At 38.9% G+C, this 16225-nt stretch overlaps 1 protein-coding gene across 1 annotated transcript in view; it reads right to left on the reverse strand.

Annotated features, from left to right (window-relative positions):
- The window catches only part of LOC136863624 (serine-rich adhesin for platelets), a 402886-nt gene that overhangs the window by 285130 nt on the left and 101531 nt on the right, over nt 1-16225 (reverse strand). The window lies entirely within an intron of this gene.

A 16225-nucleotide genomic window follows, 5' to 3' on the forward strand; every position in this document is an offset into this window, starting at 1 on the left:
AGTGACTCATTCATATGCCGACAGATGGTGCTAGAGGTATCTCCACGTGCTCCCTCGTTCTATTGGGGCCAGGGTTGACTTAGAGCTAGGACCAGCCAGACACATTCTCCGCTGCTCAGCTACGTGTAGGTTCAACTACTTAATAATAATAATAATTTTGATTTGATTTGATGGAGTGTAAAAGTGAAGGAAGAGCTGTCAGTGAATTTTTATCTAAGAAGAATAAATGTCAAAATAACAAAGTGAAAGGTTTAGCATATACACCATGTTCTGGCAAAGAAATCTCTGCTAAAATGCCACCAAAGTTATGTATTGTGAAATGTTTATACTACTTCATTTCTTGTAAGCATGTGCTGTTAATGTAAAAGTAGTGTGAAATATGATTTGTTAAATAATGTTATTGATTACACCTATTTGTAATACATATAAAAGTTACTTTAATGTTACATAACTTATCTTTGTGCTCTGTATTTTCAGATTGTCTGCAGATGTGATGGCAAACAACTGAAATGCTGTTCAGTGTCAAATGAACAAAGTTTGACTCTATTTAAAGACTTCTACATCCAATCTGCAAATACACAAGGAACATTTTTAATGTGTTTAATGCAAGTATTACCTATTGTCAGGAGACGCCACAGTAAAAGTGAACAAATTGAAGATAGGCCACATCATCGCAACGCAACAATTAGTACACACTTCCTGATGGAAAGCGTGGACATTCTATGTGTCGGAAAATATTCATAGATACGTTTGGAGTAAATAAGAAATAGATTTCACTACTGGCGAAGTAACTCAAGATGGGCAAGACCACTTATCCATGATGAACGTGCTGGAGCATAACACAAAATATACAGAAGATGAGAATGCACTAATAAAACAATATATTCTATCAATGCCAAGAGATGTGACCCACTCCACTCGTAAGAATACATCCAAGGAATTTTTAAGTCCTGATCTACTCATCAATCACTTGTGCTAAGTATTTAAATTAAAATATCCTGAGATACACATTCAAGAAATGCATTGCAGACCAGTGTTTCTGAAGTATTTTCCGAAGGTGTTCTTTCAATGACCTAGAGCAGACATGTGCAAAATATGTGACAGGTTAAATCTTGCATCATAAGAACAGTCACCTCAACACAAGATTGCAAAGACCCAACTACAACCGCATCACAGGAAGGCACAACGTGCAATGGACAAAATGAAGAAAGATAGAATTTCTTCAACAATGCCAGGCAATAGAATTGCAGCAAGTGTTGTTTCTTCCTACTCTTACATATGCAGACATGTTTTATTTACGTCAGGTGTCATGCTATAACCTTCGTGTACATGTCCATGACACTAGTGAGTCAGTTATCTGTTTATGGCACGAAGATAAAGATTGCCGAGAGGCAAATCAAACAGCTTCGTGTCTGTTTCATGCTTTAAATTCCATGTCAAATATTGCAGGAGATAAAAAGACTAACAATGTGAAGTGATAACTGGTGTGCGCAAAACAAGTATCATGTATTTCTGTTTATGTATCTGTTTCGAGAAGCAAACAGCTTTCAATGCATTGAACATAAATATCTGGTATCAGGCCATAGTTTTCTGGCCTGCTATCGCCATTTCTCTCTAAATGAAAAGCGCAACAGAACACTGAAATAATATGCACCTCATGATCTCTAAGAAGTGATTGCATCATCCCGGCCTTATCATCTGTCTCGAGCAAATAGGATGTCATCGGGTGAGTTCATTAACGTCCAGGCTGCAGCTGATAGTGTGTTAAAGGTTACAAAGTTAAACATAAGTTTTGCATCAGGTATTTGGATTACCGATCCTGGTATTGCGTACGTTAAAAGATCGCATTCAGACACAAAAGACTGGCAAGGAGTAAATGTCCTTACAAGAGGCAAAATCATTAGTGATATCATGAGCATACATTTAGCAGCAAGTGACGATGATCACAAGATACCCCCTGAAATAATAATAATGTCATTTGCTTTACGTCCCACTAACTACATTTGTGGTTCTCGAAGAAACCGAGGTGCCACAATTTAGTCCCACGGGAGTTCTTTTATGTGCCAGTAAATCTACTGACACGAGGCTGACTTATTTCAGCACCTTCAAATACTGCCGGACTGAGCCAGGATCTAACCTGCCAAGTTGGGGTCAGAAGGCCAGCACCTCAACCATCTGAGCCACTCAGCCCGGCCCTGAAAAAATGAAAGATAGAGGATCTGGAAGCAATGATTCAATATCTCCCACATGAACATCTATCAGTTTTTTGTTGATTTGTGCAGTAAGGAAAGAAAATAAAGATGTGTTTGTATAGTGAATTAAGATATTAAACTGAAGGTATTATTATTATTATTATTATTATTATTATTATTATTATTATTATTATTATTATTATTATTATTATTATTATTATTATTATTATTATTATTATTGATTAAGAAACTTTGAACTGAAATTAATATAATTTATATTTAATTTTGTTAGATGCTGAAGATGTATACGTATATGGGATGGAGCCTATATAGAAAAAACAATGTATTAGTCATAGCCCCTTCTGCAATTTTCATTATTAAATTGTATTTTCTATGAGATCTCATAAATATAACACCTTATTATGCACAAGGTTAGTTGTGTATGTTATTTAATGATGGGTTTGTCAAACAAAAAAGGCAAAATTATTTTACTGGAGCATTTGGTCATGATTGTCATACAAAAAAGGCAAAATTATTTTACTGGAGCATTTGGTCATGATTGTCATACAAAAAAGGCAAAATTGTTTTACTGGAGCATTTGGTCGTGATTGTCATACAAAAAAGGCAAAATTGTTTTACTGGAGCATTTGGTCATGTTTTTCATCAATATCTCTGAAAGTAGTCTTTGGTGCTTAGCCCCTTTAGAATGTTGGGTCTACAAGTACACTGAAGTTTTTTAAATTTTGGTTCATGGCAGTTCCAAGAAAAAAACAAGATAATTAAGAGAATCAAATATAACGATCCAAATATTGTGTGTAAAATCATGATCAAAAGTTTGTTTTACCTACAATGAATGTGAAACGTTTAGAGAACTGTTTATTATACTGTGACATTTCAGTCTGCTTTTGTCTAGTACATCCACATCCACACTGTACCAGGTGGTGGGGGCATCTCCATAACTGGAAGCAACTTGCACAAGAAACCCCCAATGCAGAAACATTATATGCAATGAATAATTCAGATTTACTAGCAAAGTACAAATTGTCTACAGCATGCAACAGGTCAACAGCAGCTATGCTAGACACACACACAGAACATGGATAACTGAATGGATAGCTAATGATCTGAGGACAAATGTCCTTGTTATTGATCACTGCCTTTTATCTTTACTGGTATTAAAATACTTCGTATCTTTCTTTTAGGTTAATAGGCTATTCACTACTCTTAGTTATAATCTTCCACCCACTGTTCGATTCATACCACTATTCCTTCATTTTTCCTAAAGATCTTTTGGATTTCAGTAATATCATTAAATGGTATCGATACCACAAAAATATCAAAACAAAATACTGATACTGAAATATCGAATAGCAATAGAAAATATCAATAATATCGCAACATCCCTATACATTGTAACGGTTCAAATCCCGTTACAAGATGATATCTGTATTTTTATTATTGTATGATTTTATCTGTATTATTATTATTATTATTATTATTATTATTATTATTATTATTATTATGTCAGTATTATTATTATTTTATCTGTGATATTATTACTATTATTGTAATTATCCGTTTTATTCAATTCGATTTTGCAATTGCCTGTTGCTTGCAAGATTGTACTTAGATGTATGCATATATACGTATGTGTAGAATAACACTCAATACCTGTACAGTGAGAATTGTTGTATATATCAGAGATTGGAAGTGACGTTGTTATATTGCTATACCACTTGCGATTCTGCCAAGTCATCGCCAAGCCATGGCTACGGCATTGTATTTATTTAGATATGCGCTCACGGAGTTAGCCGCCTCCGGGCTATTTCACCACTGTATGTAATATCTGTCGCGTAGGTGGGAGAATGTCATTGTTATTTCTGGAGATTACATAGCGGTGTCAACCAACATCTATAAAAGGTGGGTGCATATTGTAGCATCAGTCATTACTTAAACGGAAGCAGTACAGTGAAGAAGTCTACTAGATCAAGAGGCCTCAGTCGGTCAGTCAACCAGTGTGAACGAGAGATGGTGAAGACCCAGTGAGCCATTAATTATTGGTCATTGAGAGAGTGAGGCCAAAAGTTGGTTGGTCGCTCACTCAGTTGAAGACATGGACGCAAGGGCTTACCATGAAGTCAGAGAGGGCAACCCTGGACCTGCCAAGAGGTCATACCATATTGACTTACAAAGAAGTCAGATGATATGGAGAAGAAGCAGTCACAAGGATGTATCACCAAGTTAGGCGTGACACATCTACAGTAAACACCAGATCAAAGGAATACGTCGTAATTACACTAAAAGTGTTGAAGGTACAGTCAAGTGAATCAGTGAGGGAAATATTTCGTATAAATTGTTATATGTCCGGTCAAGAAGAATTCAAATTCATGCCTAGTTTCTTTCAGTTGCAATGTCATAATTTCATATTCTCATCTGTTTTATCGCAACAAGACTCACTATTTTTGATATATTATTTAAAGAATATATATTGTTCTATCAAACGAATTCATACTTTCATTTCATTGACAGTAAAATATCTTAACCTCAAAATTAATGGGGAAACCGAACGCCAATCTCCTTTTTCCAGAATTTATATGGTATGTTGTCAAAAGTAAGCTTATTACCCCACACCCTAGAGATAGTCAAGAGTCTCATTCTATTATTGCTGCACTGAGTGGCAGCTGGCGCCCTTCAAATAACGTATGTGTAAGTAAGCAGGTAACAAGTAAGTGTGAGTACAAGGTCCGACGAGTGTGTATTTTATTTAATAAATGCAGATATTTCATATTTTTCAAGTTAAAATGCAGATTTATAATATTTGTAAAATCAGTCAGACAGTTAGGAAGTTCACAACACGGAAGTGAAAAAAATAATAATAATGTTGTACGTAAAATTTTAATTTGAAAAAAACTCTGCAACTTTCTAAACTATATTTGCAAGTGCACATTACAAAAGAAAACTTGTACATGGTAGACAGACTTCTTTAAAATTAGGTTTTGAGAAATAACTCAAGATTACATATCATGAGCCAACTTAATACATAACCATATTATTAATACTGAAAATACTGCGAAATGTGAGCATTTATGTAAAGTATTGACTTATAAAAGTAAGTTTCTCCATTAACATGAGTCTCATAATCATTTTTTTCTTTTGCTAGTTGCTTTACGTCGCATCGACACAGATACGTCTTATGGCGACGATGGCACAGGAAAGAGCTAGGAGTGGGAAGGAAGCAGCTGTGGCCTTAATTAAGGTACAGCCCCAGCATATGCCTGGTGTGAAAATGGGAACCACGGAAAACCATCTTCAGGGCTGCCGACAGTGGGGTTCGAACCCACTATCTCCCGAATACTGGATACTGGCCGCACTTAAGCGACTGCAGCTATCGAGCTCAGTCATAATCATTTTAAAGAACATGCAACTTCACTATGGATACAAAGTTGGCTGAATGAGGACATTTTCATTACAGATTACTATGCCACTCACCATTCAGTCTGCAAACATCTCTGCATGAACCAGGTGCCTCCGCAACAATCTACATGAACTAGCTTTCAGGTCTCATCTAGTACTACACCTCTTGCACTGAAATCTAGCATAATACCAATAGAATTGGTCTGTTATGGACATTAAAAAATTTTCCTGCTAACTCATTCCTGTTAAAAACATTTTGCCCCCAGTGTGCCAATTTAGGCTCAACAGTTCGTACTTAGCACACCTACCAAGATGCATGGCTAGTGCATACCGTGGAGGCCACTGCGTAGACTACTTAGAGCGACCGGCAGTGCCAATGCACTATGAGAGACTTTGTTTATTTTTCAAAAACTGATGCTTGCTAGGCCATCAGATGTTACAGAAATTGATTCCCAATGGGAGCCTGAAATATCTGCTCAAATGAGTAAATTTATGATACCAATACAATTGGCCCATTATTGGACATTATAAATTTTCCAGCTAACTCATTCCTATTGCCAGCATTTCGCACCAGTGTGCCAATTTGGCACTGTCGGTGGCTGCAAATAGCCTGCGCTATGCACTAGCCGTGCGTCTTGATAGGTGTGCTAGTTACAAACTGATGAGCCCGAATTGGCACAATGGGGCGAAACACTGGCAACAGGAATGAGTTAAGTGGAAAATTTATGGTGTCCAATAATGAAACAATTATATTGGTATTATAAATTTACTTACTGAGGACAAATATTTCAGGTTTTCTATGGGATTCAATTTCTGTAACATATGATAGCCTACCAAGCATCAATTTTGAAAAAGAGACAAAGTCTCCCATTATGCATTGACACTGCCGGTGGCTCTAAGTAGACTATGCAGTGGCCTCCATGGGGTCAGTAGATGCAGAGTGGGTCTCTGCCCTAGAGTGGCCACGGCTGGTCCATGGTCCAGCAGCTCTGCACTCTGACCAGGATGGGAGATGGGAAAAGGCTGGACCTCAACTGGCCCCAACCGTCTGCTGCCCTGAGAATGGTTTTCCGTATTTTTCCATTCTCCTGCACTAAGGCGATTGCCGGGACAGTTCCTAGTGCAGGCCACGGCTGCCAACCCTCTCACCTTCTCCGAGCATCTCCCCTTCACTGTAACAAATCTCCCGGCCTGAGAGATGGCGTTACTGTCGAAGAGACCTGCCTCCTTCTTCAGGAGAGGAATGAAAACAATTTTAGTAGTAGTAACCTCCACGGTATGCACTACCCATGCGTCTTGATAGGTGTGCTAGTTACCAACTGATGGGCCCAAATTGGCACAGTGGGGTGAGACGGTGGGAAGAGGAATGAGTCAGCTGGAAAATTTATAATGTCCAACAGTGGACCAATTATACATACCTACATACATACATACATTATCATTATAGACTGTTATGCCTTTCAGCGTTCAGTCTGCAAGCCTCTGAGAATTTACTAAACATCGCCACAATCCTCGATTTGCAACTAGTGTTGTGGCCTCATTTAGTTCTATACCTCTTATCTTTAAATCGTTAGAAACCGAGTCTAACCATCGTCGTCTTGGTCTCCCTCTACTTCTCTTACCCTCCATAACAGAGTCCATTATTCTCCTAGGTAACCTATCCTCCTCCATTCGCCTCACATGACCACACCACCGAAGCCGGTTTATGCGTACAGCTTCATCCATCGAGTTCATTCCTAAATTAGCCTTTATCTCCTCATTCCGAGTACCATCCTGCCATTGTTCCCACCTGTTTGTACCAGCAATCATTCTTGCTACTTTCATGTCTGTTACTTCTAACTTATGAACAAGATATCCTGAGTCCACCCAGCTTTCGCGCTTCCGTAAAGCAAAGTTGGTCTGAAAACAGACCGATGTAAAGATAGTTTCGTCTGGGAGCTGACTTCCTTCTTACAGAATACTGCTGATCGCAACTGCGAGCTCACTGCATTAGCTTTACTACACCTTGATTCAATCTCACTTACTATATTACCATCCTGGGAAAACACACAACCTAAATACTTGAAATTATCGACCTGTTCTAGCTTTGTATCACCAATCTGACATTCAATTCTGTTGAATTTCTTACCTACTGACATCAATTTAGCCTTCGAGAGGCTAATTTTCATACCATACTCATTGCACCTATTTTCAAGTTCCAAGATACTAGACTGCAGACTTTCGGCACAGTCTGCCATTAAGACCAAGTCGTCAGCATAGGCCAAACTGCTTACTACATTTCCACCTAACTGAATCCCTCCCTGCCATTTTATACCTTTCAGCAGATGATCCATGTAAACTACGAACAGCAAAGGTGAAAGATTACAGCCTTGTCTAACTCCTGTAAGTACCCTGAACCAAGAACTCATTCTACCACCAATTCTCACTGAAGCCCAATTGTCAACATAAATGCCTTTGATTGATTCTAATAATCTACCTTTAATTCCATAGTCCCCCAGTATGGCGAGCATCTTTTCCCTCGGTACCCTGTCATATGCTTTCTCTAGATCTACGAAACATAAACACAACTGCCTATTCTTCTCTTAGCATTTTTCAATTACCTGGCGCATACTGAAAATCTGATCCTGACAGCCTCTCTGTGGTCTGAAACCACACTGGTTTTCATCCAACTTCCTCTCAACGACTGATCGCACCCTCCCTCCCAGGATGCCAGTGAATACTTTGCCTGGTATACTAATCAATGAGATACCTCGATAGTTGTTGCAATCCTTCCTGTTCCCTTGCTTATAGATAGGTGCAATTACTGCTTTTGTCCAATCTGAAGGTACCTTACCAACACTCCACGAAAATTTTACTACTCTATGAAGCCATTTCATCCCTGCCTTCCCACTATACTTCACCATTTCAGGTCTAATTTCATCTATTCCTGCTGCCTTATGACAATGGATTTTATTTACTATCCTTTCCACTTCCTCAAGCATAATTTCACCAACATCATTTTCCTCCTCCCCATGAGCTTGGCTGTTCGCTACACCACCAGGATGATTTCCTTTTACATTGAGAAGATGTTCAAAATATTCCCTCCACCTCTCCAGTGATTCCCTGGGATCTATTATGAGTTCACCTGAATTACTCAAAACACTGTTCATTTCCTTTTTCCCTCCCTTCCTAAGATTCTTTATTAATGTCCAGAAAGGTTTCCATGCTGTTTGACCTAGCCTTTCCAGGTTATTACCAAAATCTTCCCATGACTGCTTTTTGGATTCAACAACTATTTGTTTCGCTCTGTTTCTTTCATCTACGTACCAATCCCTGTCTGCCTTGGCCCTTGCTTGGAGCCATTTCTGATAAGCCTTCTTTTTACGTTTACAGGCTGCTCTCACTTCACCATTCCACCAAGATGTTCGCCTTTTCCCATCTTTACACACAGTTGTTCCTAGACATTCCCTTGTTGTTTCTACTACAGCATCCCTATATGCCACCCATTCACTTTCTATATCCTGAACCTGCTTACTGTCTACTGTTTGAAACTTCTCACTAATCATATCCATGTACTTCTGTCTAATTTCCTTGTCCTGGAGACATTCTACCCTTATTCGTTTGCAGACAGATTTCACTTTCTCTACCCTAGGCCTAGAGATACTTAGTTCACTACAGATCAGATAGTGGTCTGTATCATCGAAAAATCCCCAGAAAACTCGTACATTCCTAACAGATTTCCTGAATTCAAAGTCTGTTAAGATATAGTCTATTATGGATCTGGTACCCCTAGCCTCCCATGTGTAGCGGTGAATAGCCTTATGCTTGAAGAATGTATTCGTAACAGCTAAACCCATACTAGCACAGAAGTCCAGCAAACGCTTCCCATTCCCATTAGCTTCCATATCTTCCCCACATTTACCAATCACCCTTTCGTATCCTTCAGTTCTATTCCCAAATCTCGCATTGAAATCGCCCATTAGCACTATTCTATCCTTGCTGTTGACCCCGACCACGATGTCACTCAATGCTTCATAAAACTTGTCTACTTCATCCTCATCTGCACCCTCACATGGTGAATACACGGACACAATTCTTGTCCTAATTCGTCCAACTGACAAATCTACCCACATCATTCGCTCATTTACGTGCCTAACTGAAACTATGTTGTGTGCAATGGTATTCCTGATAAAGAGCCCTACCCCAGACTCTGCCCTTCCCTTTCTAACACCCGTCAAGTACACTTTATAATCTCCTATCTCTTCCTCATTATCTCCCCTTACCCGAATATCACTTACTCCTAGCACATCCAGATGCATCCTCTTCGCTGACTCAGCCAGTTCTACCTTCTTTCTTCCATAAGCCCCATTAATATTGATAGCTCCCCATCGAATTCCATTTCGTTCGCCAAGTTGTTTCCAAGGAGTCCCTCGCCTGTCAAATGGGAGTGGGACTCCGTTACTCCCATAGGTCCGAGGCTTGCTAAAAGTGTTCTGAGCTCTGTAAATTCATGAAGCAGGATGCTGCCCTACTTGCATATAGTCCAAGTGAGGATCTCTCCTCTAACGGGTTATGGACCACCGGTGAATTGTATAGTCCCAGCCGCCTGAGCACAAGGAGGGCCACAACTCAGAATATGTCCAAGATGCCCACTCCCATTCCATAACAACTGTTATCCCGACTCTCAGGACCACTTACTAGGCCACTCAGCCGTTGCCCATGGTTCACGAACTAGGACGTGACTACAATAACCCACAAACATGAACCAATTATATTATATTGGTATTATAAATTTACTCATTCGTGACATAGATTGCAGATTTCCTATGGGAATCAATTTCTGAAATCTACGAAAACCGAGTCAAACTATCATTTCTAGGTTTTCCTCTGCTTCTCTTACTCTCCATGGTAGAGTTCATTATTCTAGGAATTTTATCATCCTCCATTTGTCTCATATGGCCCACAAACCATATTCAGTTTATACCCACAACTTCTCACTGATAGTCCCCTCACATAGTGTAAAGCTATTTCTACCAGCAATTTTTGCTGCTTTTATGTCTGCTACATCCAGCTTATTAATAAAATATCTGAGACCACCCAGATTTCATCTTCACACATCAAAGTTGGTCTGAAAATGGAGCAATGTATGTGTAATTTTGTCTGGGAGTTCACTTCATTCCAACAGAATAAAGTTGACTGCAACTGCCAGCTCACTGCATGTGCCTTGCTTCATCCTGAGTCAATATATTTATTACACAACCATTCTGAGAGAATACACATCCTAAGTAATTGATGGAACTGTTCCAGTTTTGCATTCTCTAAATAACATTCAATCCTCTTAGGTTTCTTCCAAATAATATTAGTCTTGGAAATGCCCATTTTCATATTATACACACTGCATTTCTTTTCAGGTTCCACAATATTAAGATTGCATGTTTTGAACAAAATTGGCCTTTCAGACCAAGTTATTAGCAAAGACGAAACTGTTTATTACACTTCCATGCAACTGAATCCCAACCTGCTATTGTATATTCTCCAACCCTTGTCCTGTTTCTACGGAGTCAGGTATGAAGCGAGATGAATGTTCGATGCAAGTTTTTATGATGTCAAACCCGGTTGTTATATATTTACATTAAATGAGCACATGAACCACATCAATTTTATTATTATGTTAGACAAACTGTTTTACTTCAACTTCCTATCAAGAGAAGGTAACATTCTAGAAATAATGAATGGTACCTTCTGAGAAGCATGCAAAGTGTTGTGTATAAACACAGTGTTGATGTGTCCCACTGGGGAGAGAGTAAAGGGAACTGAGGGAAGAGTGCCAGGGACTGTACCGCATGCAATCTATACAGTGCCTGGAAGAAGTGGATTTTCCATTTTCCACAAAGGCGGGAATCCTGCAGGGGGCTCCTAAACAACATGGCACAACAACCAAGTTTTTCCTTCCAAACCAAGAGACTTCGCAGCATAATATGGGCCACGTAACTATGATAATACATTCAAGAGATGGTGGGTTCGAACCCAACTAATGCCAGCCCATCAGATAGCTTTTCACTGGTTTCTCATTTCAAAAATAGGCAAATGCTGAGGCTGTACTTGAATTAAGATCACAGCCACTTTCTTCCCATCCTGCCCTTCTTTTCCCTTTGTTATGAAAACCTAATCAGAGTAACCCCAATTTCAGCAGCCATGAAGATGGTTTTCTGTGGTTTCTCATTTCCTCAATAGGCAAATACTGGGGCTGTACCTTAATCAAAACCACGGTTACTTACCTCCCCCTCCTAACCTTCTCCTATCACATTGTCACAGTAAGACCTATCTGGAGTCAATGTGATGTAAAGCAAATGGTAAAAAACACCCCATCATGTCCTTATACACAGATGTTAAATTTCCAAAATATCTATGCAAGTGTAACCCCTAAACCAACCATAGTTTGGCAGCTACATTTTCATTTATGATTTGCAGTTTATGTACAAGCTGGAATCATCGGAGATTTTGTAACTGTGTCCTGCATATTAGCCACATGTGTGACAGGTGCCAGTTTCTGATATGAACTACCAGGTATCTCAAGGATGTACCAATGCAGCTGTAAGTAAACATGTACACTGCACAAGTACCTCGACCATACTTTCCACTGCATTAGACAAAGTGCAATGGACTCAATAGTTAGTCGGCTCAGTCTCCTAGTTTGAATCCCCTACAGTTTTTCCCACTGGGTAATATCAAGAGTCTGGTGTACGAAAGTGAATTTGGCACAAAAGAGGAGTTCCATCAATGTAATTGTGCTGTAGTGGAGCCCACACATGTGTAACCATAAAGTGCTTGCATGTGCATGGGCATTAAGAATTTGACTCTGTAAAGCATGCTTGTGAACACATGGTGGACATATTGAACAACTACCATAGACAGTTTGAACATGTTCAGTTTCAGTTTGGAACAATCTTGCATCCGGTAGACTATGCGAAAGACCACATCTGCAGTAGGAAATTTGGTGTTACCATACACTTGTGTGTTAGAAATACACAGGTAATTGTGCCAGGGTTGACAGCCATTTGTCTGCAGTCAATATGTATGAATTTGCAAACACTCGCCATTTAGGAAAGATGCAAAACTAAACAGAAACAAGTGAATTTTTCCCTTCTGTGCAGTAACAGAAAGAAACAATTGTGCCATATTATAGCAAATGCTCTACCAATGCACCTCTCATGTTTTCAGTACAACTTTCCCTTAAACCCTGTATTGATAGATTCAAACTTTAGTTCAGTCCTACTTATTACCCACAAAACCACAACACCAATCAATATGTCAAGACTTAAGGCCTACACCTCTGAGGCTAATGAACAAAATTTATAAGGACTGTGTGTGTGGTGCCACATTACACTGTTTGTCAAATAAGAGTGACAGCTAATATTGTCAGAAATATCAACCCTGAGTCTGATGTCTAGGTTCCTTTGCCATGTTTCAACAAATGTCAACATTCCCCTCTATAAACAAAACAATCCAGGTTGCCCAGAACTTCTCAGAATTACACTATACCAGAATGTTCCATCCTAAATAAATTAATTCACAGGAAAAACTACACCTCAGTGATTTACAATAAAGTGACACAAAAAAGAAAAATCCAAGATGAAATTAGATAGGACCTAACAAAGTTTTTATCAACAAGTTTTCAAATTAAAAAGGCATGTTTACTGAAAACATAGTTATTGGTTTATTAAAAGGTTCTACTGTTTGGTGAAGTACTAAAAAATTGAGCATGGTGCTGTAATAGGAGAGTATGTAATCGTTAGTAATAATAATGGCGTATGGCCTCCAGAGAGACCTGGTGCGGGTCTTTTTCTCGTAGACGGCCTATTAGGCGACCTGCATGTCCGTGAAGATGAGGGCCCTATCTAAGACGATTTCTAATGTTGAATATGCCACACACCCAGCATCTGAGTCATTGGAATTAACCAGTTAAGGTTAAAATCCCCGACCCAGCCAGGAATCGAACCTGCGACCCTCTGAACCGAAGGTCAGCACGCTGTCCATTCAGCCAAGGAGTCTGATATCGTTAGTAATGGTATTCCATAATTATATGCAATAGTAAAAGCTGATATGTCTGTGGCTTAACCAACAATGTTTCATGTAAATTTGTGGGTCATGAGATATGACTGGAGCAAATTACCTTAAAGTAACTCTATTGACTTTTTCACTGAAATATATTCTTCAAAGCAACTAGAAGTGTAAAATTACCTAATTGTTAGTCCCCTTTAAAAACAAGCAAGGAAGCAGCACCTAGAAGACTTTTATTGCTGAAAGAGTCCTCAAATGCCACAGCGTCATAAACCTTTTATAACAAGCTAGAATGTAGTTGTAGCTGCTGGACTATAACAGTATTGTGGAAATTTGCACAATTAAGAATGTTCTGCATGTAATTAATTCAGAAGATGCTGCAGCAAATGAAACTAAAAAAAGGGTCATTAATGATTTGAGCATTCATAATGAATTAACAAGATAAATGTACCACTTTAGTGGCTGGTGTGTACAATATTGTATTTCATACTACAGTGAATTACTTAAGTATTTTATTATCAATAATTTTGACATATCACTACCAAAATCATACATGTTTTACATGTCACAACCCAGATCATGCATCGTCGAGGCAGCCATGACCAACACAATTGAAACAACAGTACATGAAGTGACAAAAGGTGGAACGGACAAATGATAAACATGGAGCCAAGTTCATAAAATCAATGCTCGAGAGGAAATTTCAACCAATCAGAGAAGCTGCATTTAAGTGAAAAGGAGTTCAACCAACCACAGAAGATTTTAAAATAAAAGTGTACAGAAAGTAGCAACTGCATCATACCGTATAATTTTCTATACACTTCAGAGTGCGGAAAGAAGTCAAATTCATCACTTTTTCTTTTCTGTCACACTGTCACATACATGTCTTTGGTGACCATAGGATAGACTGGGAAAGAAGTGACCTTGACCTTAATTAAGGTACAGTCCCAGCATTTTCCTGGTGTGAAATAGGGAAACCATGTAAAACCACCTTCAGGGCTGCCAACAAGTGGGGTTCGAACCTACTATCTCCCGAATGCAAGCTGATAGGTACGTACCCCAACACTTGCTTGGTACTGTACATACAATATAGCCTACAGCCTACAGTTTCTTATAAATCCAAATAATTTTTTCCCCACAGTTCAAATCTTCCTTTACTTCCTGTGTGAATGTTTCCCAAACTTTCTTCTTTTCGTCGGCTACTACTATTTTTTTTTTTTTTTTTTTCCCCCAAACACTTTTCGCTTCCATGTATATGTCACTACCCTCTTCAGTCTTTTGTGTTTTCCATTCCTTCGAAGTTTCCTTCTTTTCCTTTACTTTCTCTTTCACTCTTATCATTCCTCCATGTTGTCTGTTTCTCTCTTACCTTCCTGATGTTTTACCACATGTGTTCTCTACACACATTACAAATGCACTCTTAAAATTATTCCATTCCTGACCAACATCGCTAATATCTGTCCTTGGTATCAGTTTTTGTCATTATTTTCTGAACACTTCCTGAACCACCTTCAATCTCCAGACCCTAATCTTTCTTTCTCTCTTTCTCATAGTTTTATGACCTTGCCTAGTTTCAGCTTTGCTATCACTGTTCTATGTTCACCCTCCAAGGCTTCGTCGCGAATAACTGTAACATCCATTAACACCTTTCTGATGTCTTTCTTCCACTAATAGGTAATCAATCAACATTTTTGTTCTTCTCTCTCTCTCTCTCCATCCATACCTAGTAATATTCTTGCCATTTTTCTTCCTGAAACATGTGTTTCCTATTATTAATTGGTTCCGCCGGCAGAAGTCCATTAACATATCCCCTTCTTGATTCTAGTTGCCATATCCATCTCTACTTCTTCAAGGAATTGTTCTATATTCCCTTCTTTATTCCCAGTTTATGGAACATATACATGGAACAAATCTCGTGTACCTGTCTGAAACTATATCCCTGCTATGATCATTCTGTCACTGATCTTCTTCACCTCCTCCACATATTCCAGGACATCCTTTCTAATGATCATTCCTAGTCCGTTTCCTGCATCTGTCCTACACTGAAAAAGAGCATGTACCCTTCCTCCAAATTTCTTTTGTCTATGATACGAAAATCAGCATTTCCAAGACTTAAGCGATGTCAGCAAAGAAAAAAACCTACAAAGACTGAATGCCCAGTAGGAAATACAAATCAGGAATAGGGGGATCATTTCAAATATTTGGGATGTGTATTCTTCCAAGATAGTTGTATAATATGCAAAATTGAATCAAGATGCAGCAAAGCTAAAACAGTGAGCCAGCAGTTGTGATCAACAGTGTTTTGTACAGCCTTCACATCAGTCCATTTTCTGACCGACTTTACTGTTGAATGCTGGGTGGACACATGACAGGAGGATACTTAAAATAGGAAGATGAAAAGTGAGGAATGAATTCAATGGATGCAGTTGTGCAAATAATCTGGCTTTGGTGGTGGGGTCAAGGGAAGTGAATGCAGAAGGATAAGTTACCAAGGAGAATAATGCACTCCAATATGGATGGCAACAAGAATAGAGGGAGACCAAGGCAATGATTGTCAGGCTCAGTTTTTAATGATTTAC

The sequence above is a fragment of the Anabrus simplex genome, chromosome 2 (genome assembly GCF_040414725.1).
Source record: "Anabrus simplex isolate iqAnaSimp1 chromosome 2, ASM4041472v1, whole genome shotgun sequence".
In the NCBI taxonomy this organism is placed as follows: Eukaryota; Metazoa; Arthropoda; class Insecta; order Orthoptera; family Tettigoniidae; genus Anabrus; species Anabrus simplex.